At 36.9% G+C, this 27811-nt stretch overlaps 1 pseudogene; it reads left to right on the top strand.

Moving 5' to 3' along the window:
• Window positions 1-868: 868 nt before the first annotated feature.
• On the top strand, window positions 869-11304 carry LOC132272576 (phosphatidylinositol 4-kinase gamma 4-like; annotated as a pseudogene).
• Window positions 11305-27811: the final 16507 nt, after the last annotated feature.

Here is a 27811-nt window from a genome sequence, read left to right as displayed (position 1 = left end):
TTGAAATTTGTGGACCATGTTATTTTGTGTTACATTCTCTTTTATTTATATTCAGACTTAGGAATATTTTCTTTTATTTATATTCGCACTTTAGAATATTATTAGGATTTGAGATTTGTGAACTCATGGATATGTAATATTGTGTGTTTTGGCCTTATTTTGGTTATATTTTACATATCTTATTGTTTTAGAAGTTATTTTTAATTATTTTTTCACAATTTGGTAGAATCTTACGATTCACGATCCAATTCTACGATTCCGATTCTACGGAACCCAAAACGATTCTACGTAGAATCCCAATTTTAACAACCTTGGTAAGGATTTTACTTATCTTTTTGACGAAAATGCTTCAAGTTTCCAATAAGGTGTTGTAGTTGTCCCATGATAAACCTTCATTGGCTTCAACTTCACCGTACAGTACCCTTGGCCGGTTCGACCAGTCACTGTTTTTATAATCGGTGTGATACATTCATGGCTTGCTCTGGATTTCAACTTGCAGCCTCTGCAAATCTTAGATCTGCCTCTGGATAAAATCTGAAAGAAGATGATGGGATTGATTGCACTCGTGCATCATGTGGTCGACATAATTGTGTCAAGATCTTGACCCGCTAACTGATACTTGAAGCAAACATCGGTGTCTTATTAGTGAGCCCAGAGCTTCGAAATGGTCTAGATAATTCACTCTTACAATAATCACAATTTATAATTCAATAAATATGAATATGAATTTTACACTTTTTGGCCAAAACCATATTTGCACCATTAGTCGTGTAGTCTAGGATGGATTTTATTTTTTGATGCCTTCGGACTCTTGAGATCCGAGGCTACTTCTTGGGCTTAAGAATTTCTTTCAATTTTGATGATCAAAATGTTGTCTTCTAGTGCTGCAATAACTCACATTCAAAATAAATCTGTGGTTTCTCCTAATCACATACATAATCATCCCTCAAGCGATTCCATTTTAATATATGTGGCTGTATCGGGTAATATGATTCCAATGCGGGTATTGGAGTCTAATTCGGTCGAGTTAGTGAGGCTTTAGATTCAGTCCTATAAAGGATTTGTTGTGAAAAAACGGAAGTTGGTTTGTGGAGTGTTATGAAAAAAGGATCAAATAGGAGTTTATGAGAACAAGTGAAAAATAATGACAAAAAATAAAAATAAAAAAAAATAGGCACACACAAACGAGACAAGGATTTATACGTGGTTCACCCTCACAAATAGAGTTATGTCCATGGGCAATAATGATTCGTATCACTATAAAGAAGAAGATTATTAATCTCTTTTCTCACACTACTCACTCACCAACAAAGAAGACTCACACAACACTCACAAGAAATACCCTAAATAATATATGGTTTACACAAAGAGAAAACCCACCCAAATACAAGCTTCAACTTTCTCTTGAAGATTGTACACGCAAAAGGATTTTCTCACACAAACAAAAACCAATATGCTCTCTTGATTCGAGTATTGTCTTATTCTTGGATGCCTCTCGGATGCTTTTCATTGAATGAATGCAAGGCTATTTATAGCCAAAAATATACTTGGTGTCTAAGTATATTACAAAGCTTCCTTTGGAAGCCAAATAACACTTGTTGCCCAAGAATAATTCTTGTTGCCCAAGAATTTCAAAGCTTCATTCGGACGCTAATTTGGAAGCTTCACCATCACACTTCTTTAGCCAAAAGATTTTTGCCATGTCATAAATGAATTTTAGACAAATTTCTAACATGGAGGATGAGAGAAATGTCACGGAGCAATTCTCTCATTCGGGATTATGTGGTCAGTGAGGGGAATGTTTTGCATTTGGTTCACCGTCTCTCTGATCTTCATGTCATCAATGTGAGAACATCTTGTGGAAAATAATTCATATTTCATGTGGAACGGTGCCGAGACGTTGGCTACGTTAAGTGTCAGATTGCTAAAAAGAAGAATGGTTTGGTTAATCTTGATAATCAAGAGGTATTATGTAATGGTGAGCAGCTGGAGGTTCAGAGATTGATTAATGATATTTGTAAAAATAATGATGCTATGATTCACTTTTTTGTCAGAAATCTGCTAAAATTAGGGCTAAAAATGTTGACAACAATCTTGTTATACCTAGAAAAGCCTCCTGATATAAATTTTTGGATAAAACCTGTGATTGTTAATCAAAAAATCGAAATACCTTTGGCTATTTGGAATTTGAATAACTCTACCTCTAAAGGGTCAGATAGATTGAACTATCCAATCAGGTCCTCAGAGGGTACAGAAGGAGCATATTTAATGTTGGATACATCAGGGAGCAAGTATATATCTGTTTTTAAGCTGATTGATAAAGAACCCATGGCTGTGAAAAACCGTCGGGGGTTGTCCTTGTTAGGTGAAGGATTGAAGAAGGGTACCAGAGTTGGAAGGTGCACCAAGGGAAGTTGCTGCTTACATTTTGGATCATCCAAAGAGTGGTCACCACTGATTTTCAGGTGAAAATAAGGGTCCCCCTACAGTGATGGTCAAGTGCTTACACACAATTTTGAATCATCCAGAGGGTTTGAATTTCAAGATCGGATCTTTGCAGATGTTCAAGGAGAACGATGGAGGTCAAGAGGACATGGGGCCTAGCACTTTCCCCGTGGAGGAGGTACACAAAATTTCTGTCTTGGATATAAGAATTGCAAATGCAGATAGACAACATATTTTTGATACCTTCGGACTCTTGAGGTCCGAGGTTAGAGGAAATTGTATTTTTTGATGCCTCAGGATTCTTGAGGTCCGAGGCTACTTTTTGGTGTTCAGTTTGCCCCCACTTTTTTTCTCGGAGTTCTGACACCACAACATATAGCATATCTGTATATTTGGACTATTTGCAATGTAAATAAACAAAACCCAAAAATATTTTTAATCAAAATATACATATGGAGCAAAGCTATTTGTAAACAAAATTATCAGAAGCATGTAAAAGAATTACATGCAGCATATTCCAAATGATTGAAGGAAAGAAAGAATTTTAAGAACTTCTTATATATCTCACAATTGAATAAATAGAAATTCCAATCAGCAAGTATTTTTTGATGATGTGTCAACTCTAAAAACGTTTAAAGTTCAATTGGAATTATTTAATGCATGTAATATGTTTAGGACTTCAAACAATAGACCAATTAGCACATCTTGTGCATTCACTAATATCATATTTATCAAAATCCATATAAACTCTAATCACAAAGTATAGTTTTCAGTTTTGCAGTTTTGCAATTTTCATCTAAGGAGTGATAAAGTCATCTATGAAATCTTGTTTTCTTTCTTTAAGATGATCTATTTTTCTTGTTATCGAATTGTTGTGCCAGTTTTTTTCTTTTAGCCGCTAAGGGGGACTTAAAGCAACATATTTTAATAAATAAAGAAACCAAAATAAAAGAAGCAGACTTTGTCATTTGTCACTATTTATACTCATTTTTTTAGCTGTCACAAACTGAGGGTCTGTACACCCATGGGAATTTCTCAAAAGATGGCCCTCTAATTGTAATTTTCAGTCTCTCACCCTTTTTATCATATCACTGTTTGTCTAGAAAGACTAGAATCGCAATAGACCCCAGTCTTTTTCTGAATCTTCATTTGTGAATGAAGAAGTGAGAATTTGATAGACGAAGTAAAGTTTCATGGTAGTGTTGAACTGAGAATGCATTATCAAAAGCATCAATGTCAACCATATCCTTTGGTTTGCACAACGAAAAAATTATTCTGAGGGTCTCCAAGATGATCAAAAAATACGGGATTGCATGTGTTAAGAATTATGTACAAAAAAATATGCGAATATCCTCCGGTGTTGAGGGAATTGCACGTATTGAGATTCAAAAAAGAATCGATCTGATCCAGGTCATAATCTATATGGGATTCTTATGTTATTGATGCATGTCTATGTGTATTAATGCCATAGATCTAAAGATTGTCAAAACATAGTGCTTAATGCTCTTGTAATTTTCTTGATGGTTCATGCTCATTTCTTGATGGATTGTGCCTCTCCCTTAACTTAATTAGTTTAATTTCATATCATTAGCTTAATTGTAGTGTAGTGGTAGCATAGTTGTTAGATGGGAGGACAATCCATGCTTGTTGTTTGATGTTCCATACTTTTGAATGCAAGTTGCATATGTCTCTAACCTTGTGGTGTATTTGGCTTGTGAGCTTAATGAAAGGATTAATGACTTTCTAGATATATTGTGTTTTTCACATGCTACTTAGACAATATATACTTAATTGTTAGATATATTGTACTTTTCACATGTTGCTTAGACAATATATACTTAATTGGTCACCCTTGCTAATTGAATCAACCAAACACACACACATATCAATATTGCAACATACATTTCCCTTATTAGTCACTTGTTAAGGGTGTAGAAAAGTATTGTTTGGTAGTGACCTCTAAACCCCAAGATCTCTCTCTCTTACTTACTCTTTATTGCATTCAATTATTTAGTTTATTTTGCTCTCTAGTTTAATCAACCAACCAACTATTTGTTTGATCACTTGGCCTACTAACCCTAATAGTGATTCCACAACCAAATTCAACTCCAATCCCTTGGGACGATCCCTACTCGCCCTAACTATATTTTTAGTGAAGGTAATAGTGGCTTTTATAAATGTAAAACTTGGCCCTCGCTTTAATGCACACTTTCTAAGCTTGTGGTGAACGGCACACCAGTACCAGTTTTTGGCGCCGTTGCCGGGATTAGGCAACGTCGTATTTGTGGAATCAATGAGGAATTAGTACTCTTTTGATCGTGTCTTTACTTTGTTTTTATTTTTCTTTTGATCACTTATTGTGTTTGTTCATCTTTGACAAGGAGCATTGAGCTAGGAGGCAAGCAAAGGAGCATTCAATCAAAGGAGCTAAGCAAGCAAGGAAAAATGCTAAAAATTTAAAAAAATTACTAAGCTAAGCTGAATTTGGAGTTGAAGTGCTAAAGGACCTTTGTGAGACTTTCTTTACTCAATCCCTTAGTTAAATCGTCGGCCCGCGTGGAGGCTTGTTTTTAAATTCTTAGATAAATCGTGTGCCCGCGTGGAGGCATTCTTAATTGTTCTTTGCATTATTGTTGTTAAGGCATAGGAGTATGGGTTAAGTATTTGTGGAGGAAGTATCATTGAATTGTTATGAAGTTGAAGTGTTTGTTCAGTCATTGTGTTTGTGTGTTTTGTGCATACATGGTCGTAGATCACTAAAACCAACTCTTGTCCCTCTTGATTTGCATCTTGAATCAGTAGTTAGAAATCCTAGGGGAAGAGGAAGTTCTAGTTCTACCCAATCCATTACATCAATGGAAGGCAATAATGAAGAGCAAGTAGAGGACCTTGGTCACATAGACCAACAAAGTATCCTCCATCCAAATGTGCATCATGAGAACATTCAAGCACCACTAGACATGCCTAGGCCATTCATTCACCAACCACAACAACAACAAGGCCAAGTTCCATTTGGAATGCCAAGGCCAATGTATGCTCCAAAACCTCCCATCATGCAAGGAAATCAAAGCATAGTGCCCATGTTGCACCTCAAATTGCTAATCCTCCACTTGCTTTAAGAGATCACTATGTGCCTAATAAATATAATGCACCCACATGCATTCAATTGCCACCATTTAGAGCACATCACTATGAAATTAAGCCACAAACCATTCAAATGCTTCCTAACTATCATGGACTTCTAAGTGAAGAACCCTACAAGCATTTGGATGAGTTTCTTAAAGTATGTTCTACCGTAAAATATACGGACATGCCGGAGGAGGTCTTAAGACTCAAACTTTTTCCATTCACCTTAAAGGATAAGGCAAAATATTGGTTTAACAATCTTAGGCCTTTTCCAATAACTTCTTGGGCAGAAATGCAACAAGAGTTTTTGAAGAAATATTATTCGGTTTCTAAGACCAATGCCATGAGAACTTTCATTAGAGAATTCACACATAGGGATGGAGAAACATTTCATAAGGCATGGGAACGCTTTAATGAATTGCTTAGGAAGTGTCTACATCATGACATGCCCAAATGGCAATTAGTTCAATATTTCTTTAAGAGCTTATTGGACAATTACAAAGGTATGTTTGATGCTTCCATGGGTGGCTCATACATTGATAGGCATGAGGATGACGTGTGGCGTCTTTATGAGAGCATGAGTGAGAATTCTTTGCATAGAACATTATCATCCAAGAATGGTAGAAATTCACAAGGTAGGAAGAGTGTTAGCTTACATCAAGTCGACCATTCAAATAAAATAGCCGCCAAAATGAAGTCTTTATCTCAAAGGTTTGATCAATTTTTGATTAACCAAAACTCGGCGAACCAAGCATCTTCCTTCCCTAACCATTCTCATCTTACATCGAATGAATCATGTATGACTTGTTCTAGTGTTCTTCATTCTACTTCTCATTGTCCTCACAGACAAGTGCAAAATAAACCTAATGAACAAGTTAACGCAGCTTTTGTGAACCAAGGGAACAATCCTTATGGTACTCATTATAATCCAAGTTGGAGAAATCATCCGAACTTCTCTTGGAAAAACCAGGGAGAGGGCTCAAACCCTTCCCAAGGTGGTTTTCAAGGGAAGTACATTCCACCTTCACTTTAAACCAAGGATCCCAAGTTATAGACCTTATCAATCACAAGGGAATCAATTTGCTAACTCTCATTTTCGCAACCAATCTTATTCCCAAGGAAACGCTAGAAGTCCCGCCTTTGAAGAAAAAGTTTTGAATGCTTTGGGCACTCTTGAGGCAAACACACAATTGCTTCATTCCCACTCTCAATCTATTGCGAAGCTAGAAACCCAAGTAAGGCAAATAGTAAGCACTCTTAATGCAAGAAAAAATGGAAAGATGCCTATGAATGCCCCACCTAAGCAACAATGTGTTGTGGAAACCCATTCCTCATCAGAAGGCCACACCATTGAGCATGTTAATGCGGTGACTACCTTGCAGAGTGGTAGGATTGTAAACAATCAAGTTGAAATGTCCAATGAAGAGAGTGAACCGGTGCAACCTCAAGTTGTCACCCGTCCCGTTTCCTATCATATTCCTCATTCATTGCATATACATGATCTTGTGAATGAGAAAGCTTCAAAATGTGATTTGAATAATGATTTCAAAAATGATTTGAAGAAAGATTTGCCAAAAAATGAGTTTGAAAAGGTTTTGTTGAAAAATGATTTGAAATAAAGTGATTTGAAAAATTCTTATGTTGAAGAGTTTTCAAAAGAAAATGCTGAAAAAGTGTTTGAGCCAAAAGCTCCATTTCCGGATGCCTTAAAAGGATCCATTTCAAAAGACAAGCAAAAGGCAAAAACCACTTAAATCATGGAAATGTTTAGGCAAGCGAAAGTCAATCTTCCACTTTTGGATGCAATCAAGCAAATTCCGGCTTATGCCAAATTCTTGAAACACTTGTGCACCTAAAAGCGGAAGAACAAGAGCCAAGCACCAAGAAAAGTGGTTTTGATTGAGCAAGTGAGCTCAATTTTGTAACATAACAATTTACCAAAGTTTAAAGACCCCGGTTCACCTAGTACTTCATGCATCATTGGTGATCATATCATTAATCGGGCGCTTCTTGACTTAGGAGCAGGTGTTAACCTTCTTCCATACCCGGTTTATGTCAAATATGGCCTAGGTGAATTGAAACCGACGTCGGTAGTTTTACAACTTGCCGACCGATCCATTAAGAAGCCTAGGGGTATCATTGAGGATGTTTTGATAAAGATTGACAAATTTTTCTTCCCCGTCGATTTCGTTGTCATTGACACGGAACCGGTCCCCAATCCTAAAAGCCAAATTCCTGTTATCCTTAGCCATTCTTTCTTGGCAACCGCTAATGCCAACATTAATTGTAGGACGGGGAAATGAAAATCTCATTTGGCCACATGAAGGTGAAGTTGAATATCTTCAATCCCACACCCAATTCATTTGACAAATATGAAGGAGAGGTTAATATTGTAGATAAATGCTATAATCTTCAATGTCAAGGAAGTGAGCTTTTGTGTAAGACCAAAACTTCAAAGGGATCATCTTCAACCTTGCATTCTCAAAGTGTTGTTTCAAATTCTTGCTTTGAAAGGGCATAAAAGCCCAAAGATTGTGATTGCATTGACAAGGGATCAAAAGTTTCTTTTAAGCTAAATTCAACAAGTTCTTCAAAGAACCATTTGTTGGGTGGAGTTCAAAGCATTTATCACCCCAACAAGGAGGGGATGCATTACAAGATCTTTGATCTAGGCTAAAAGAGCCCAATGTCTTGCTAGAGACGTTAAAGACTAGCACGACATTTTGTAGGATGTCAAAACCCTATTCCTCCCTTATTTCTATCTTTAATTTCATTTCTTGCGAAGTCTAGATACTTGTTTTTGGTTCATACACATGGCTAGGGACTGTGATTAGGATTGCATGAACTTTTATGTTGTGATTGAGCATTTTGCATAAGTTCGATCGATTTCAAATGAGAGTTCGATCGATCGAACTTCCACCTGCATCCAACACTTTAAAAAAATTTCGACCTGCATCCACCTGCATCCAAATCACCTCTCTATCCCATCGTTCGAACTTATTCTCAGATCGATCAGAAGACCTTAGATCGATCCAACTTCAAAGTTCGATCGATCTTGAGTTCCAACACTTAGCCAAATTTTTTAACCAAAAACTTGCATATTTTTGCTTTATGTCTGATCGATCGAACATTTTGTTCAGATCGATCTCTGTTTTTCATCTCACCATCTCTGACTTCGTTTGACTTTTTAATTTCAAAAATCCAAAAAATATTTTCTATTTTTCAATTTTAATTTTTAATTTTTAATTTTAGTTTTTGATTTTTCAAAAATTCCAAAAATACTTTGAAGAGAGACCATCACAGTTCGATCGATCTAAAATCTCAGTTCGATCGATCGAACTGGATGGGAAATTTTTTTAAAAAAATAGAACATAAGGGTCTCAAGATCGATTCATTTGATCGATCCAACTCTTCCAAACCCTCAGTCCCTCATTCCCGTCACCACTGTGCACCCATCTTCATCATCATCTCCGGCAAATCTCTGGCGAGATCCAGTGAGCTTCGACTCTCTCTCTCTCTTCTCTCTCCTCTCGAATCTGAGTTTGCATTACTCCTTTCGTATCTCATCTTCTCTCCACGATTTTGGGTAAAATCCGAACCCCATCTTTGATTTCAAGCTTCAAGTTGTTAAATACATGTTTTAAATGTTGAATCCATGATATATTGCTGATGATTTCCTCCATTGATGAAGCTTGAGGCACTATGTATATATATGTTTACATGTTTTGTATACATTTGAGTTTTGATTTGATTTATGGGAGTATGGGCTTTGTAAAGTGAGTAGGATTGAGGAATTGTTGTGTTGATGGGCCCACGACACTATTCGTGAAGGCCCCATGCCATCTACGTCACAAATCTGTGACCTTTTGATTTTCATCTTCGCACAGTTCGATCGATCGAACTTCTATCTCAGATTGATCCTGAAAGATTGATCGAACTCATTTTTTTTCAGTTTCTCAAATCGATCGAAGTTTTGAAATCGATCTCACAATTTTTTATGATCGATCGAACTTCACAGATTTCATACATACATTCCATGCATCTTATCTTGTACCATGCTATCTTCTATATGCCCAATGCCTGTGATATTCCACATTGGATGCATTTCTCACTTATACTGCTTAACATGTTCACCTCCTATCACTTGTATAGATTCATGTCATATATGCTTTGTCTATCTTATTTGACATGCATGAATCTATTTTGTGCTTTCAATTCTTTATTCTGGCACTGACTCCCCTTGCAAGTTTTTAAATTATTTTTCAGGCCATGCCTAAGCTCAAGACTGTAGCCCGCGGTCACTATCACTGCCAGGGCAGGCACACTTTCGATGCCGAGGCTGGTCTTTCTCATGCACAAGACCCTGCACAGGAGGAGCCATTAGAGCCTACTCCACCTCAGTCACCTTTTCATGAGGCTGAGGCTGATCATATTCCATCTCCTTCTCAGGCTCAGCCTTCGTTTACACTATCTCCATCTCCTCCACCACACCAGCCACCTCAGCCAGCTTGAGAGGGTTACAGGCCCGCGCCTAGATATGCACAGATGACAGTGGACCATGAGTCAGTTTTTGACACAGGTTTCTTCTCCAGATTGGTATTGACCCAATCCACTTATGATGATATTATCCAGAGGGGCCTTGCAGCTATTCTTGCCCCAGTTACTGAGCCAGTCTACCCGCGGCTAGTTCGGGTGTTCTTCCAGAACCTCCGACCATTCCCACGTACCACGGCAGAGCTGGTCATTACCATAAATGGCCATCAGATTACTATTACTGTGGACACGCTAACCAAATCATGCCGTTATCCACACCGATGCCCTCCGGAGCTACATGAGCTATATCCGAGGCTGTACAGGCCTTCTTATGCCGACATGGCCTTTTTCTTGACAGGTCACCATGCCAATGGCTAGACTTTCGCCACCCACACTTATCTTCCAGATAACCTATGGTTCTTTGATTCCATTTTCTTTCGGAACATATATATGGCTGGGCACAAGATTTAGCGGCGAGGAGACTATCTGACAGCCCTCTACGCATTCTACAAGGGCCACTAGGTATCTATTCCCGTGCTCATCTGGAGCGTGATGAGGAAGCTCTTCGATGAGTATATCAGCAAGGAGAAGCCCAGAAGGGCTAAGTCTCTCCCATTTGGCCACCTCATCACCCAGATACTGATTGATCAAGGCTATCCTTTCCATCCTCGGGAGCACTCTGAAAGAGGTTCCTATCACTTCTTGAAGAAGGACTGGGACAAGAGCTATAATGCTATTATTACCCAATTACAGGAGGTTGCAGTTCAGGCGGCAGAGGACTTAGATTTAGAAGATTTAGAGGCTGAGGAGTCAGCAGCAGCAGTAGACCCAGCAGCGGACGACGCACCAGTTGATCCGGCTGTCGAACGTATGGATATTAATTTAAAGCGACCTACAAATGATGCAGAGCAGCACTCTCTAGTTAGGTCGCCAATACACTAGGAGAAGCAAACTCAGGATTTTTCTTCTGATTCATCCGTACTTGAGGCTCCTAATCAGACCCCCGTCTTTAGAGAGCGTATTCAAGCTCTTGAGGATACAGTGGTTGCTATTAGAGCTGATACTGCTGCCATTCGAGCCGATGTTGTGGCCCACCGAGCTAATTTTGATACATTCTGCACAGATATCATGACTGCACTCCAAGACTTATCTCACGATATCCGTGGAGCTCGCCCTGCCCGTCCTGCCTCGTCCACCTGAGATTCCCAGTTTCTTCTATCTTTTCATACTACACCTTTGTGATCTATACTTCATTTTTGTTACTGTAGATTATTTGCAGCCGGATATGTCAGCTTTGCTCTTTTGATGTACTCTATACTTTATTTTCTTTATATATGTTTTTGCTATGGATGTCATCTATTATGTTCTCATATCTATCTGTTTGACTCCATCAGGTGTATCACAGTGATTACAGTGAGAGAGAATGCTACATAATTTTCAAGACCACCCTTATACTTCTCTCACTGTTTTATTTCATTTACACTTGCATGTCCACTGTGCACTGATTATCCCTTTTGTTATTTGATGAATTTATCCGAGTGCCAAATTTCAGGACCACGGCTAATCCCAAGTTTGGGGGGGCCATGCCACCCACTTTGGATACTTCAGTCCCAGCCATTCTTTGCCTTAATTGCACCGGTATACTCTTTCCTTTTATTCTCTTTGCACATTGAGGACGCTGTGCCGTTTAAGTTTGGGGGTAATGGTGTATGTTACAGTGTTTGTTTTTAAATTCAAAATTTTGAGCATAACTTGTATATTTGAGAGATTTTCTATGATTGGTCCATATTAGCGATGATTTTGATTTTTTGAGGACTATATTGCTTAAAATTTAAAAATTGCTTGACTTGAGAGTCCAATACTCCTTGTATGCCTTGTGGAAGCCATTTAGGAGTAAATTTTTCGAAAGATTGATATCTTGCTTGCACTTGTGGTCCACATCATCTTAATTTTGTGATTGTTTTGAGATTTAATCTAGGATTCTACACTAGCACAGGCGTACACTCGCATTCATTTGTGGGGTACATGCTTTGTTGACTATTGAATTGGTTATATCCCAATTGAGCTAGTAGTGCATTGAAAGCTTTCATTCTTGATAAAGGTGGATAACAACCTGTAATACCCCTAATTTTAAAAGGATATTTTTGGTATTTTATTTTTGATTTAATTATTTTTTAATTGGATTAATTGTTTTATTATTGTGTTGATTATTGTTTTATTATTGTGTTGATTAAATTGCATGTATTTTGTTTAATTATTAATTATTTGATTAATTGTTAATTATTAATTGGTTGTTAATGGTTGTTTTTTTTTATTTCTTTATTTAAGTTATTGTTATTATTTTTTTGTGCGTATGAATTTACGTAAGTTCATGTAGCCGGCACTGTTTTAAACCTAGGTTGTTTAATGGGCCGAGTTGTATAAGGATTAGGGTTTAGGATTTAAAAGTCTATATATATACATATTCTACGTTGGTTTAGGGTTAGAAACAAAACCCTAGTCCTCATAGTCACAACTATGAAACAGAGAGATACACAGAGAGCAACAGAGAGAGAGTTCTGAGAGTTTAAAAGGGAGCTTTAAGGAGAAAGGAACGGGGTTGCTTCTGAGTTGAACCAAGAGCACCGGAGGAGTGGGACGACAATCTAGGACGTTGTCGAAAACTTTAGAGACAGTGGATTATAGTTTCAAAATATGAAACTACAGGCAAGTCTTGTTCTTCTCTTTCCCTTTAATTCGTGTTCTGTGCATGCCTATTTAGACTCCAGGGATTAATCAAGCATTAAAATAGATTAAATTAAAGTTAATATCAATCTTGGAAGCATAGTTGAATTGACTGTTAAATCGTTGTATGAATCTGTTTTGTGTGTAGGAAGTTGCTCTGTTAAGAATCAGTTTGCATGGGTCTTTAAACTTGTTAGCCTTATGTGTCTTGGAATGAATGCATGATTTTAATTAATTCTAGGAAATCAATTAAACTCTAGAATAAGTTATAAAAATTGTACAGAGCCTCTGAACCCCACCGGAGGTGAAGAAGATGATCAAACTATGCGCAAACGGGTCACAGGGGGTCACAGGGGAGTAGAGCCGGCTCACCACAAGGGTGGAGCCGCCTCTACAAGGGGTAGAGCCGGCTCCACTTGTGGTGGAGGCAGCTCCACCAAGGGGAGAGGCGGCTCCACTTTTGGTGTAGGCGGCTCCTCTTTTATTTTTTTTGATTTTTCACGTTTCTGACTTCCAGTTGGCCTGTAGGAGGATTTCTGAATTGTTCTAGGGGCTGTGGATGGTTTATAAAACGGTTCCAGAGATATTAAAAGAATTGGGAAAAATGTTAGTATTAATATTGAAGCATGGGATAACCTACAATAATACACTGTATGTGGGAGGTTGAATTATACCTTGACATTGCTTATTGTTTCTATAAAGCACTTTGGTTTCTAGCATAATTTTAAACTGTTGTTCATGTTTCAACTGTTGTATAAGCATATATTATATGTTCTGGAAAAAAATAGGTATGCTTAAATGGAAATTAATTGATGTTTAACTATACTATTTATTGCATCAAGTTATGGTACTGTTTTAGAGGAGGTAAATGCTGTATTTTACTCTAACATTTTAAAGGACTAAAATGTGACTTCTAGATCATGTACTGGATGTATAATTTGATCATACACTTATTAGATTTGTATGTGTGCTTATTCTGGAGTATAGTTGATTTGCACTTATCACTATTTGGTCAACCGTGTAAACTGGAGGATTGTATGTGCCGGTGTGGGATGGTGACATACTAGGTATGGACCGGATCAAACCCTAAGTCCTACCTAATTTGGATTAAGGTACGGATTAACCATATAGGTTAAGTCTATTACCTACTTGTGTCAGGTCAACAAAATAGTTGGATGACTTAATATGGTTTCAGGGCGGATGATTATACATATACTAGACCACTACACAAATGGATGGTATTTTGTATTAGGAGGAGTACGGATTTTATATATTTATTATTTGGTACCATGGTATGAGCTTGAGTCTCAGGACCATGGTTAGGGCGCGTATATCGCCTAGGATGGATAACTGGACATAGGTGTTGTTTCCTGGTAGGTCTAGGTATACATGACCACATTATTGTGTGATTTGCATGGTATCTCTACTCAGGCTGAGACAGACCTACTGGACTAGTGAGCGTCCTATAGTGTGTACTATATATATACATATGGACGACTCTAGATATTGTTGAGTCTTCCTAAGATATATCTGCGTATCGGATTACTGTTTGGATCGTAGTAGAATAGGACTTGTATGTGGGCCTGATCCACTCTCTTATTTTTCAGGCGTTCGTCAGTTCCAGGGTTAGAGCTTGGACGTGCAGAGCAGATACAGACATTCATTCCTCCGACTACGTAGGAATTTTTTCTATGTTTACCTTTAGTTTTCTAATTTCAGATATTTTAGTTTCATTTGGGATTTTTAATAATAAGGGGTCCACTAGATGGATTTCCGAGTTGTAAGTTATGGAGTTTTGGAGTTTGGATTTAACAGATTTCATTAATTATATTTTGAGGATTTCAATTAGTATTCTTCCAGCTTATTGTTATTATTTATTTCATCTTGTATTCTGTGTTCGGTTATATATTAATTGTTTGATATTTCCCTCGGGTTTGGGCCTGGGCCTGATCAACCCGTGTCTCGGATCCGAGGGGTATCACAATTGGTATCAGAGCCAGGTTCAAGTGTCTCTAGGGTGTTTCGTATTAAGTCTTTCGCGTAGCGTTATCTTTTGATTAGAGCTTAAGTTTAGGATTCAGTGTATTCTTTACGGTTCGTTTAGAAATGGTACTGATGTCTGTCTTTCCGTGTTAATAGATGGTTAACGCTAGGAGCGGACAGAACATGGGAGGAACTAGGAAGGAAAGGAGAGCGGCGCGTAGGCAACAATATCTCCTACGACATCAGTAAAGTGAGGAAGAGCAGCAACTGCCTAGGTATCAGGATAAGGAGCAGGGGGAAGGAGGTCAGTTGCGTACCGAGCGGGGAGATGTACAGCAGACTCAGGGGTTCCAGGATCGGGGCTACAGTCACGGCAGTAATCCAAAGTTTTCTCCTTAGTTAGTGTACATTATTGCTCAGGCTGTAGCTGAAGGTGTAGCAACTGCATTTCAGTATCAGTCAAACGTGCAGCGGACACTCGAAGCCGAACCAGTGGTGCAGACTGTGGTTTAAGTTCATTGTTTTGGCTGCGGAGAGGATGGGTATACATCTAACCAATGTCCTAGGTTTGCTCAGAGACAACAAGATGGGGGACCACCAGCAGGACGAGATCAGCCACAGGGTAACCAGCAGAAGAGGCCATTCGATACTTTTAAGGGTACTTGCTATGCTTGTGGAGAGTACGGCCACACTACTAGGCAGTGTCCTAGATAAGGATGATATTGGGCCGCCCAAGTAGGAGGGTACCGGATCACAAGGAGAAAGACTCTTTTTAAGAGTAGTAGTTATTGCTAATAGTAGTGGAGATTTTAATAAAAGGGGTACGGTTTAATCACGTACATTGGTATGTTATTAAAGGATATTTTACAAATATGTTTTCTTTGGAGGTTTATGATCCAAACACGTTCTTAATATAGTGAACTAGCGGTTTTGGCTATCCTTATTATGTTGTGTGATGGCATTCTTATGTTATGTACACTTAGAATATTTATTAGACTGTATTGGAATATGAATGTGTGATAATTAATGATTGACCACAGTGGAGTGGTTGGTTTGTAGAACAGGAAAGCAAATAGTTGCTTGTAAATACATGGTGTGGAGACAGATTGATTACCAAGAAGTTTATAAGAGAACTTGTGTAAATCCATATGGTAGGTTTGGTTTGGAAGGAGGCATTCCCAGGATAGAATAATAATCTAAAAATGGGATGATTGTGGAGCATTCCATTTTACCTTATGTATTTTGCTCTACGGAGTATTTAGAAACAGGGAATTTTTCATGGATTGGTTGGTGACACACGTATGCAGTAGACCTCAGGATATTTCTACAATATTGGGCAATACTGCCATTTTTCATGAGCGTGATGTGCCTGTGACACTAGATATTGGTATACTTAGATTTCTAGCTAATCTTTTATCCTGGACATGCACACTTATGACAGGATACTTGGGATGGATTGGTTATCACTGCCATGCTCAAGTTATTTGTTTTAGATGGGTCTATTGTGGTTACCATACCTAGCCCGGATGTTTACGTCGTTACTAAGCCACGTTTTAACGGGGACAATAGCACCTATTTGTTTCGAATAGAGTAGGAAATAAAGGAGGAGGTTACTGTAACGTATACAAATTATACAGGACTTTCTGGACGTATTTCAAAAGAGTCTAGGGTTGCCACCTAGTCGCGTGATCGATTTTGTGATTAACTTAGTTCCGGGCACTACGCCTATTGCTAGGGCACCATATAGGATGGCACCAGTGGAGGTGAGGGAGCTGAGAGTTCAGATTCAGCAATTACTCAGCCAAGGTTTTATCCGTAGGAGTACTTAACCCGGGGTGCACCGATCTGTTTGTGAAGAAGAAGGATGGTTCGCTCCACTTGTGTATAGATTACAGGGAGTTGAACAAGGTTACGATTCGTAACAAGTATCCTTTACCCAGGATTGATGATCTATTTGATCAGTTAAGGGGAGTCACATACTTCTCCAAGATTGATCTACATTCTGGATATCATCAGTTAAGGGTTAGGGAGCAGGATGTTCCTAAGACAGCATTTCTCACGAGATATGGTTCTTATGAGTTTCGTGTCATGCCGTTTGGGACGACTGATGCACCTGCAGTGTTCATGGATTTAATGAACAGAGTTTTTCGGGCTTATTTAGATCAGTTTGTCATTGTCTTTATTGATGATATCTTGATCTATTCTAGGTCTAAGGACGACCATGCTAGACATCTTCGCATAGTCTTACAGACGCTTCGTGAGCACTAGTTATATGCCAAGTTCAAGGAGTGTGAATTTTGGCAGCGGGAGGTGAAATTTCTGGGTCACGTGGTGTCAGAAAAGGGGATAGCAGTGGATCCAGCCAAGGTTTCAGCGGTGCTTGAGTGGGGACAGCCTACATCACCTACTGAGATTCGAAGTTTCCTCGGTCTGGCAGGATATTACAGGAGATTCATCCAGGGGTTCTCCAAGATAGCAGGACCACTCACTCATCTGACTAAGAAAAGTGTACGGTTTGTGTGGGATGAGCATTGTCAGCGAGCTTTTGATGAGCTGGAAAGGAAGTTAACTTCTGCACTCATTCTGGCTACTCCACAGAGCGGGATAGAGTATCTTGTCTACATGGATGCTTCGTTGCAGGGTCTTGGATGTGTTTTGATGCAGGAGGAGCGACCGATTTCTTATGGATCTCGGAAGCTTAAGCCTCATGAGCTTAATTATCCAACACATGATTTAGAATTGGCAGCTGTGGTCTTTGCCTTACGCATTTGGAGGCATTATCTGTTGGGTGAGTCCTTCAGGTTATTTAGTGATCACAAGAGTCTACAGTACTTGTTCACTCAGCGGGAGCTGAATATGAGACAGCGCAGATGGTTGGAGTTTATGAACGACTATCACTTTTCCATACAATATCATCCAGGGAAAGCGAATGTGGTGGCAGATGCACTCAGTCGCCGACCTGTTGGTAGTCTTTTTGCTCTATTCACTACTGAGTGGAATGCTTTGAAGAATGTAGATGAGTTGTCAGACGCTTTTATGGCTTGCATGGTGGTTACACCTTCTATCATTCGGAAGGTTTTAAAGCACAACTCACCGATCAGCAGTGTGTCGACAAGGTCGCAGAGATAGCTTCCGGAGAGGTTCCATTCTACTATGTTGGGGCTGATGGAGGTTTGCGGTACAAGGGACAGTTAGTGGTACCTTCTGCTGATGATTTGAGGAAGGATGTGATGACTGAGACTCACCACTCTGAGTTCTCTGTTCATCCAGGAGGCGATAAGATGTATCAAGATATGAAGCGACAGTTTTGGTGGGCAGGTATGAAGAGGGACATTGCTCTTTTTGTCTCGCAATGTAGTACTTGTCAGATGGTCAAGATTGATAATCAGAGGCCGCTAGGAGCTCTACAGCCACTACCGATACCGGAGTAGAAATAGGAGAGTATATCTATGGATTTTGTGGAGGGATTGCCCACTTCTTTCAAGGGTCATAATTCCATTTGGGTCATTATAGATAGGTTGACCAAGTCAGCTCATTTCTTGCCTATTTACACTGATTTTACTTCGGAGCGGTTGGCAAGGCTTTACATCTCAGAGATTGTAAAGTTGCATAGTATTCCGTTGTCTATCATATCGGACAGGGATTCAAGTTTTGTGTCGGGATTCTAGAAGAGTTTTCAGCAGGCTTTGGGTACAGAGTTGCATCTTAGCACTGCTTATCATCCTCAGACTGATGGACAGACTGAGCAGGTGAATCAGATTATGGAGGATATGCTTCGGTCGTGTGTTCTTGATTTTAAGGGCCATTGGGAGGATTACTTACCGCTTGTAGAGTTTGCGTATAATAATAGTTTTCAGAAGACTATTGGGATGGCACCATTTGAGGCGTTATATGGCCGACCGTGCCGATCGCCTGTTTGTTGGATGGAGGTTGGCGAGAGCAGATTCTTAGGTCCTGAGTTTATCAAGGATACTTCTGAGAAATAGCTCTTATTCGAGATCGCATGCGTACTGCCCAGAATAGGCAAAAGAGTTATGATAATCGTCGCACTCGTGCTTTGGAGTTTAAGGTAGGGGTAACCTAGGGGTTTAAAAGGCTTGTTACATATGCTAAGTGCAATCGTGTTCCCTACGAAGGTGGTGTTATCCATTTATTGCTTTCTAGTTTGTAGTTGTTTAATTGTGCATTTCATTCCTTTACTTTCTAGTTCATTGCTAGGGACTAGCAATATTTAAGTTTGGGGGTGTGATGAGCGCTGAAAAATACGTATTTAAACCCCTTAAGCTTAGGCATTCTAGTACCTTTATCTATCTTACTTTACCGTTTTACATTGATTACGTGTTATTTCCATTTTCAGGCACTTATCCCGAAAATAAGCCAACTCAGCCAAATAAGAGCAGAAATGAAGCAATTCTGGGATGAATCAAAGAAAGGAGCCAAGTGGAAGCAAAAGGAAGAAAAAGGTGAAATTCAACATCTTCGATCGATCTCAGATCAAAGTTCAATCGATCCAACATGATCGATCTCAGCACTTCAAGATGGATCTGAGCTATGGTGACATTTTCAGAGATCTTAAAGTTCGATCGATCCAACATCATTCTTCGATCGATCGAACTACCTTGTCCTTATCCAAATGATTGATCTTATCTAGTTGTACCACCTTACCAACCACTTTTGTCCTTTTCCTAAAAATATCTTCGAAATATCTCAAATTTGTTTTTATCCAAAAAGCGCCGCCATTGATGATCAATCCAACTTCAGTTCGATAGATCTCAGTTATGTTCGATTGATCCAAGTCCAAGGTTCGATCGATCGAACTTCCTCCAGTGCGAAAAAATTAAATTTCCAGCCCATTGAAAGCTGTCCTTATCCAATCATTGGGGAATATTTTGTGCACGACCCCAGCTCATTTTGTGTGTCACTTGACTTACCTATATATAGAATATGATACACTTTTTAAAAGATACTTAGGACACTTAGATTGATTTATCACAATAGAGGCTATTCTTAGGAAGGAAGAAAGGAGAAAGAGGTTAGAGACACAAGCTTGGGAGCTCTTCATCAACCAATGAGTAGATTTCTTCCATGAAGTTTGCCCTTGAGAGTTGGAGAAGTATTATCATGAGTGGCTAGACATCCTCTTGGGACTAGAGTTAGCCCTAAGCATGCTTTCTACATCTTGATTTTGTGTATTATTGAGGGATTAGTGTTATAATACATGTTTTGACACTTTTATATATATAGATCTTGTTTATTCAATGATTTATGTGGTTTAATGCTTCCAATTGATCATTTCATTCTATCCATATGCCTATGTATGCTAGAATAGATGTTCATGTGTTTGTCTCTATTTCTTGTGTTATTGATGCATGTCTATGTGTATTAATGCCATAGATCTAAAGATTGTCAAAACATAGTGCTTAATGGAATGCTCTTGTAATTTTCTTGATGGTTCATGCTCATTTCTTGATGGATTGTGCCTCTCCCTTAGCTTAATTAGTTTAATTTCATGTCATTAGCTTAATTGTAGTGCAGTGGTAGCATAGTTGTAAGATGGGAGGACAATTCATGCTTGTTGTTTGATATTCCATACTTTTGAATGCAAGTAGCATATGTTTTTAACCTCGTGGTGTATTTGGCTTGTGAGCTTAATAAAAGGATTAATGACTTGCTAGATATATTGTGCTTTTCACATGCTACTTAGACAATATATACTTAATTGTTAGATATATTGTGCTTTTCACATGTTGCTTAGACAATATATACTTAATTGGTCACCCTTGCTAATTGAATCAACCAAATACACACACACATCAATATTGCAACACACATTTCTCTCATTAGTCACTTGTTAAGGGTGTAGAAAAGTATTGTTTGGTGGTGACCTCTAAACCCCAAGATCTCTCTCTCTTACTTACTCTTTATTGCATTCAATTATTTAGTTTAATTTGCTCTCTAGTTTAATCAACCAACTAACTATTTGTTTGATCACTCGACCTACTAACCCTAATAGTGATTCCACAACCAAATTCGACTCCAATCCCTTAGGACGATCCCTACTCACCCTAACTATATTTTTAGTGAAGGTAGTAGTGGCTTTTATAAATGTAAAACTTGGCCCTCGCCTTAATGCACGCTTTCTAAGCTTGTGGTGAACGGCACACCAATACCAGCTAGGTTCAATGTGTAGGATAAGTTTGTCTAATTAAAAAATATATATATTATAAGAAGAATCTTTACGTAATAAACCATCAAATTGTCACTGGTTAGCAATTAAGTTTCAAAATTAGTAACTATTCATCTTTTCTTGATTTTGTGATCACTCCAGAGTAATTTTGTTTAGATTTGGTCATAAAATTATAATTTTCCCAAAAAAAAATTGACCACGAATTTGACTAAAGTTCAATGGAAAGAACTCCAAACTTGAAAATAGTTTGGAAAGAACTCACTATAAAGCAAGTTATAAGTGCATACCATTATAAACGTAGAGAGTGGGAAGATTGATCGAAAAGACATGCATTTGGCCTTTCTCAACCTATTGGGGAAAGATTTTAATCTTTCATACATGAGGAGTTTGAATCATTATTATCTATATTGAATTTCAAGCTTGTTAGGCTTGTGGATTTTGTCCTTAATAACCCGAGTCACGAACGAATGAAACTCTCTAGCTCTATCCACGACTTGATGTCTAGCACTAGGGTTAGTGAGCTAGGACATGCACTTGATGTCAAAAAATGGAAGTGCATGAATGCCACATTAATGTGTATACTCAACAGACGCATGCATGCATGTGATATGTGCGTCTGGGGGGGGTATATGTATTTTACACACACATCGTACGTGTTAGTGTGTGTATAGTTGGCCAAATTCATTGGGTGCTGTAGTACATGTCTCGTGGTTGGGTGGAAGGTGTGAGACATAATGAGTTGTGTTTTGTTCACAAGATGAGTTGATGGAAGAGACAAGGCTAAGCTGATGTTAGCCAGAAACATTGCAATTCCTTGTCATTTGATGGGTTTCACTTAAATAATATTAATCATGTATTTTTAATCATTTTAAAATGTTTTTAGTACAAATTTTAAATGGAAAAATAAAATAAAAAATATCTTCTTTCTGTAATACAATTTTACATAAATTGTTTCCTTTCTTCTTCAATTATTGAAAATATTGTTGCAGGATACCTCCGGAGGACGTGTAACATTTTTAATAATTAAAGGGAACAAGTTACAAAAACTTGTATAGTACATTATTTTGTTGTTGCAACTATTCAAATTCATATTGAATTAATTAAGGGTCGATATTATAATAGGACGAGAACGCATGTTGAAATACGATTATATTTAGTACAAATAAACTCGAAGTTAATTTTGAATTAGTAGGACAACATTGAGTAATAGCCTGTTTGAATGTTAAAAGCATTGTAAAATTAGCATTAATAGATTATTTTTTCTTTCTTATTTTTTTTTAATAGAGTGGAACTAACCTAGATTTTTTGACAAGACTTGTCTACTCACCGGTCATTCTTACTCATTCTTGATGTGGTCCAATCTTAAATACACAAATAGTTTGTAACTACAAAATCAAGAAGGTGATAAATAAAGAAATCGGGGATGAGTAGCGACTTACTCATCGGTGAGTTGGCAAGTTTTGCCCTAAATTTTATGCATTTTGTACAATTTTAGAATCAAGTTAAATATCTTAGTTAACAATTTGTTACCTTGTGCTTACTTTACGTCACAACCCTAATAAAAGTTTTTTAAAACTATATAATTTTTTAGATTAACATGTGGTGTCCAAAACTTAGCCCTGACTAATCCCCAAGACCAAAGAAGGGCGCTCTCCACCCCAGGTCTGGTAAGTCGTGGAGGCCTGACTCTAAGGAATTGTTGCACTCAGTCGAAGTCGAACATTAGATCCGATGCCTCATGAGGTACCAAAACCAAGTGACCTTGCCACTGAGCCAACCCTTTGGACAGGCCGGCCTTGAGATTCCCAAAATTTTTAGAGGCCCTAAACGAACTTTTAAATGCGAGACCCTTTATAAGGTTTCATACACGAGAATAGAAATAAATTATTGCTACCATATAAATTATTGTATAACATATATAAATTGATATTATAAGTACATTTGTTTATTACCACAGATTTTTTTTTTTAAGGTTATTTATTGCCACAAATCTACATGAAATATAAGTATGTATTGTCTTTAATATATTATGAAAATTATGGCCTAAATGTCACACATATACTACTATATTTGCACTATAATCTTAAATTTGAGGCCCTTTCAAATTGGAGGCCCTAAGCAACTGCCTTGATCGCCTTGCCCTAGGGCCGACCCTACCTTTGGATTAAAAAAAATGTTATATTTGAAAGCGAAGCGGCATTTTAAAAGTAAAATTAAGAAATTTAATTCAGAATGAAACATCTCACACTTCTAATTTATGAAAAAAGTTCAAGAATTGCCGGAAATAAATGGACAATTCCAACTTAAATCAATGTGATTGTTGAAATATAATTGTTGCAATAATTTGAAATTCATAAATATACAATGATGAAAACTTAAATTAATCTAAATGAAGGTTTAAGTATTCTTGTAACCATGTCAAAACAATATCAAATGTTAAGTTTGTCACCAAACTTTCCTTCTTATGTAGGTTATATTTAGGTAATGGGCTAATGGCCAAATGTCAATTAGCATGATGCATGTGTATGACATAGGAAGAGTGAGGTAATGCTTAATTATAATGGTCAAATGTCAATTACCATAATGTGCATGACATACTAATTAAGAACTTGTTCGGCATAGGTTTTGTTTTTGTTTTATGAAAAAAAAAAAAAAAAAAAAAAAAGGAAAAAGAAAAAAAAAAAGAAGGTATAGTAGAAGTTATTACTTTCATTTAGCTTATGTTGAAAACTGTACTTTAGATGACAAAAGGACTTTTATGTCTATTTGGTAAATCATTTGCTCAGACTCTTTTAAAACTGAAGTAACTATTTTGCTTTTAGGTGGAGGCTATGTTTGTTTTGACGTAAAATTTTTAAAAATATATATATTTTTTTCTTTTTCAGGTAAAATATTCTTTTATTTTTATTCATCGGGCAGGACATGTAAAATACCTTGCCGAAAATTGACGAAAAAATTATTTTTGTTAAATTTTAATAATTTTTTTTTTCGTAAATATTTTATGACAATCAAACATTAGAAAATAAAAAAATATTTTCGGAAAAATATTTTTCGTCCAAACAAACGGAGCCGGAGTGTTTTTTTGGACTGTTTACAACGTGTTTACCCTAAAATCGACTGACTAAGCGGATTCAGAAATTTATGTGTACAGGCGTGCCAGAACCAGCAATGTGATTCGAATGGGTGTAGTTAACTCTAGTCTCTTTGAGAAAATTGACTATCAGGCGATTATAGGAGGAAAAAAAAAACATAAAACTCCTCTGTGAATGAATAGCAAGACTGCTAAATAGAGAAAGTTGGATTAAAGAAGAAGAGCTTGAGAAAACAAAATTATAATAAACTGTGATTCTAAGGGCCGGTGTTGGACCTCTTACAACGAATGCTTTTACACTTATTTACAAAAGAAAGTAGCCAAAACAACTCCTACACTAAAATACTTTAATTACATTATGACTCTATAACATAACTAAGTACATATTCAAATTAAACTATCTCAAAGATAGCCATTAGCATTATAATCCTTATCTATAGTTTAATTTGAATATCTCTATCCATACCACCTTTGCATGCATCTTCCATAATTTATTCTATGTGTCCATTTTATTACCTTGCCCACATGTCACATCATCACCAAAATGGTTGCCACATCATCAACGCAAGACTTTGCCAAAATGGGTGTCAACACAATAATATATAGCAGTGTATAAATTTAAATACCTATAAACATAGAACTAATAAAATCAAAGTTTCACTTTTTCATTGTAAAAAATAAAAAATAATAAAAATAATAAATAAATAAAATTGTAGTAGACCTTGTTGGAGCAGGAAGGGAAATAGTGTTACTCACGGATAGGATGCTAAACGAAAGCTCGTTTTTAAAAACTATTCAAACACTCTTCAAAACGGTTTCTAAGTTCAAAAAGCCAAAAGTCGCGTTTAAAAAGTCAATCCAAACAAAGCCAAAGAGTGTGGTGATGCTTAATTATGATGGCCTAGTGTCAACCAGAAATAAATGCAAATCCAAGGCATTGCGGTTACTGTTAGAGAGTTTTTTTTATAAGAGAAAATATTTTAAAACTTCCCTTATTTCTTATAATGCACAACTGTATTTAAATAGGAGTATTTTTTTTTTTTTTAGTGAATCTAATTAATATTGGATACAAATTTAAGAGACCTTAAACAAATGTAAAATAAAAAATAAAAAAAAATAAATAAATAAAAAATGCACTAACAAATTGTTAACAAACACTTTATTATTATTATTATTATTATTATTATTATTATTTATTTTATATTTTTTTTTTCTTTTGAGGGGGTAGAGATAGAGAGAGAAGATATTAAGTAAAAAGAATCGTCTAAAGTAGATTGAGAAGAGAGGATAAAGGATAAAGAGCTAAACAAGTTGGTATTTTGTGTATTTACTTATTTAGAACCAACAATATATAATATACTTGATTAAAATGCTTTTTCAGTCAATTCAACTCTCATACTTGCTATGAATTTTAGATAAAAAAAACACTAATTTCAGATTCTCAAACATTATATTACGCAATACATATTTGAACCTTAGAGTATTCAGTAGTTTAGATTTGTACTCATTCAATTCTACTTAAAACCCTTGTTTAACTACTCAAATTGTCCAACGAACTAAATGTTAGAGTGTTTCTCAATTTTATCATAATATTTGATTCGAGGTGGATAGATTTTCTATTGAGGTGGAGTTATGAAGATATCTTTATTCGAGATGCAGTTTTGAAGAAGTACATGTAGAACGAATTCAAGCCAATGTGGAGATGGGTGGGCTTTGTGGCTCGAATTCGGTGTGCAAATAGTATTCTGAGAGAAATGAACAAGTTTTAGTTATTTGGAACTAGTTCAATTTTTCTTGAACCAGTTAGACATGATTGTAATTCCAATTGAACCAATTCAAGTTTTTTTTTGAATTAGTTGGACGAAAAGTAAGAAGATTGCTATTTTATAGTAGAAGATTGTAAGTAAATTGGGGAATACTTATCCAACAAAGAATTAGGTTTGAAAACACTATAAATAGATATGGGTTGAGAGGTGTAGTGAAAGCGAGAGAAGAGAGGAAAGATGTAAAGGGTTTAATGCTCCGTTTGGTAGGATAAAAGAAAATTAGACAGAAAGGAGAAAAGAAGTGATGAATGAGACATCCCTAGGGAGGAGATCGTGTACTTCCCTCTTTTTATTTAGTTGAATCGAAGAGTGGAGAATGAGATAATACCTTATTTTATTTGTTAGGAGAGAAAGGAAGAAAAAGTGCATTATAAGGAATGTTTTATAATTTACTAAAATTTATACTAGTATTGCCTTTCTTCCTTCTTAAATTATGTCCATATTTGAAGAGAAGAAAATTTGTGAAGGATGAAGGATGACTCATCCATTATCTTTTCTCTTCTCTCATTGTCTTCTCTCTACTAAACAACGAAAGTTTGTTTCTTCTTTTCTGTTTTTCCTTCCACCCTCTTCCTTCCTACCTACCACACTAAGCATAATGGTGAATGTTGTGAGGAGAGAGTGTACACACAAATTTTGTAAATCTGCAATAGAAACAAAATATGAAGCAAATAGAACATTTTATTAATTTAGAAAAATTTGGAGTACAATCCTCTGTAATAATATTCTTTACAAAAAGAATGGTCTTCTGATTCGATCTCCTTTTTGTTATTGGTTGGATTCAAGGGCTGCACGAGCTTATTCTTGAATCACCGTAGAATTTGATAAAGAACGGCACGACTTTGGATGTACTTGTTGTTGATCACCGTGGAATTTGATGAAGAATGGCATGTCGTTGGATGTGCTTATTGTTAATCACCGTTGAATTTGATGAAGAACGGCACGTCGTTGGATGTGTTTGATGTTCTTCGCTTTTGGGTTTGGATTCTGAATTTGTGTCTCTGACTTTTGAGTCTCTGGATTTCTGGACTTCTGAATTCTGAATTTGTTTCCTTTGTTTTTGGGCTTTTGAATTCTGAATTTGTGTTTGAATTTCTGAACTTCTGAATTATGAATTTGTGTCCTTTGTTGAATTTGAGGAAGAACGGCACATCTTTGGATGTGCTTGTTGTTCTTCGTCTTCAGAGATGAGAGAATTTGTTGAATTTGATGAAGAACGGCACATCGTTGGATGCGTTTGGTATTCTTCGCCTTCAAGTTTGCCCTCGAGATTTTTGGCCTTCTAGATTTCTGATTCTCTTAATTTCTTGACTTTCTGGATTTCTGAGTCTTTGGATTTCTGAACTCTGGATTTTTTAGTCTCTGGATTTCTGGACCCTGAATTTTTTGGGTTGATAGGATGATGGCACGTGTCATCTCCTGATAAGGATAAAATTATAACTGGGTCGGACCGGTTATATTATGATAATTATCCTTAAAAATAATTATTCCAAATATATTTTATCAGGAATAATTATCTTTTTATTTAACCATTTGGGCTGGGCAAATTAAATAATTTAAGTGGACCAAATTTGGGCAATTAAATAACTTAATTAAACATTAGGCTCATATTTAATGTGTCCATTTGTCAACACCAAAACCCACTAAAATTTTAGTGTCTACAGAGAGTATATGTAATTCCTAAGTGTATAGATGTAGCTTAAAATGAGATGATGAGTGAGAGTGAGTGAGATTTTGACATCTGGTGTTATATTCTCTTCCTTAATTCATAATAGTGCCAATTATTAGATGCACCCATATGAATTTGACGTGATTTTTTCTTCTTTTTCCCAGTCTCCATTTCCTTCCTTTAGTTAAGTCAATTATTAGATGCACTCAAAGAATTAGGTTTGAAAA

Source organism: Cornus florida, unplaced genomic scaffold (assembly GCF_030987335.1).
Source record: "Cornus florida cultivar Cherokee Brave unplaced genomic scaffold, ASM3098733v1 CherokeeBrave_3.0.0_Hap2_Chr09, whole genome shotgun sequence".
In the NCBI taxonomy this organism is placed as follows: domain Eukaryota; kingdom Viridiplantae; phylum Streptophyta; class Magnoliopsida; order Cornales; family Cornaceae; genus Cornus; species Cornus florida.
Note: the sequence above shows the minus strand (reverse complement) of the source record. Positions and strands in the feature narration are given on the sequence as shown.